Source organism: Seriola aureovittata, chromosome 19, assembly GCF_021018895.1.
Source record: "Seriola aureovittata isolate HTS-2021-v1 ecotype China chromosome 19, ASM2101889v1, whole genome shotgun sequence".
NCBI classification, from domain to species: domain Eukaryota; kingdom Metazoa; phylum Chordata; class Actinopteri; order Carangiformes; family Carangidae; genus Seriola; species Seriola aureovittata.
The window spans coordinates 18,099,982-18,102,462 of NC_079382.1; positions in this window are offsets into that span (position 1 = coordinate 18,099,982).

The following is a 2,481-nucleotide window of genomic DNA, read 5'->3' on the forward strand; positions in this document are numbered from 1 at the left end:
ACTGCGGTTCATGTAATGATCTACAGAGGTTTTTTTAGGAACAGAAAACCCCATATGTCTCCAGTCAAAATGATATTTTATTAACCAGTATCAGTACTTTATGAGCATCTTCACATAACACAATGAATGGGTTTCTGATCCATTTCTTGATCCATTTTACGGGAGTATATGTGAGTCGCCATATGCATACATGTTGAAAAGTATTAAACTATACCATAAAAGTTCTGATTTCATAAAGCAAAAAAAATGAGAGATGGACAAACAGGATGAGGTTGTGAATTAAGAGACAGTAAGACATAAAAAAGAAAAAGAAGGATGAACTACACGGACAGACAGGAAGAGAAAGTTTTGTGGCTTCAGGAGGCTCCAGGTTTTGGTATTGTACTAAGCTCAGGGAAGTCTGGCCTGCGTCAGCCGCCTGCAGACAGTAATTGGCCACGACTGTCAGGACCCTGCACTCGCATGTTTATGGAAGGATGGGATTAACACGTTATGGGCCCCAGTACCCGTCTGAGAAGCTGATAAGATTTTTGGAGGCCCTTTTTGTGGGTGATGTTTAGATGAGGCCCAAAAGAGGATCCAGTGTACGGAAAGTTCACCATGCAGAAAAAAAGTGCAGTATTCACTTTCTTCAGGTGACTATGTTCAGGACACAGAGAAGTGATTTATTTGCAACAACATACATCCATGTACTTCTTTATTCTGTAGTGTCATTTTATTCTCTCGTTCTTGTGCCACAGTTTCTTTGTGTCCACTGTTCTGAGAATGGCAATAAACCAGAGCAGGGGGACTCCTGCACAATACTTCAACTCAGCAGTCCCTCCCGTCTTATCGTGCACTCCAGCTTGGCCGGATTGGGCAATATAAATTGGACGTGCCCAAAAGAGACGCCGGTTCCTCTTTTGGGTCTACACATTGTTTCGTCTAGGCCTGTATTTATTTAGATGTAAATCAGCTTGCAAAAGTGTTACGTCCTGTCCTTGTGTAGTGGGCGGAGGACTGGTGCTCATTTGTTGGAGGAAGTCAGCTCCATCGAGATTGGAGCTCTGCGGATTGTTTTCCATTATAAGGCTGTTATTGATGTGAGAGGGTGACATCATGCAGCCTCACCCTTCAAGGCTGGGTCAGTGAGAAAGAACTCCCACACCAATCTCTTACTCAGCATCATCGTGAGGATGCTGGGCTTCTCATCATGCTGCCATGAATATGAAGCTGTGTAGGGGTTTTAAAGGTGCAGCCTGTCAACTAAAGAGTCCCACAACTTAAACTCAAAACACACAATCGGATTAATCAAATACATTTTTTATTTTTTTATTTCAGTGGCTCACATGGATGAATTATGAGATATAGGTAAAAGACCTGGTCTTAGTAGTAGTTTTGGTCTTGATGCTGCTTTTCAGTCTTTGTAGATGTTTTTGCATCACTTTGCAGTCATTTCTCAAATGTCTGCAGTCATTTGCTTTTCTTAGTCATTTTGCATCTCTTTAAGGTGATTCTGCATTGCTTTATGGTCATTCATTCATTCATTCATTCATTCATTAGTCATAACGCTTTATCCTTGCATGGTGGCTGGAGTCAATCAATCAATTTGTTCGACCTGTACAAAAGTGAAAGTGTAAAAGTGAGAATGGCATCAGTTTCCTCATCTAACTCTTCTCAAGAAAGTAAGGAAGCATGTTACCCAAAATGTCAAACTATTCGACTTTGGAAGTAATAATACAACTGCATCCCACGCTCTTAAATCTCCTGACGATGACCATGAACACCAGTAAAAGCGCCACAAAAGAGCTAGTAGACTATACAGTATTTCAGTTGAGAAACACAACCAATGCAAATTGGCATCTATAAATAAACGGCTTTCATTATAAACTAGGTGTAATACTTAAAGATTTGGTCTTTAAATAAATCTTGTTCATTTATTTTCACTAAAAGGTGCAAAAGTGCAGTTTAAAATAATTTTAAAGCTTCTTCTTTCAAAGCATGATGCCCTTGATGAATAATGCACTTTGCCTCTAGGACAATTAGTAACAATTACGTCACCTTTTTTTGGCCTTCTACTTGTGCTTCCCCTGAGCCAATCAGTGGCATGTTAAAAACACCAAACATAACGGTGAGATGTAGCATTCATTACACCAGGGTTTGTCTTTGTCTTTAGTTCTTGGTTGTCATCTGTGTCTACTGTTAAGCATACATTTTGATCATTTTTGTGATTGTTTCAGCTAGTGTGAGCTGGGACAGACTCCAGCCACCCCTGCACAGGATGAGCAAGTAGATGCATAATGGATGGGTGAACATTAAACTGTACGGAATACTATTTTAGTTTGTGCTTGTTGGCCTTTTATTTACATGAAGTTTGTTGTTTGTTTGTGTCATTTAATGGTCTCTGATTATGAAGGAACCAAAAAAATCCCACACACTGCATTCACTTTATTAGCAACTTTTCAGCATGCAAAATACATTAGGATGCAAGAGGGGGAAAAA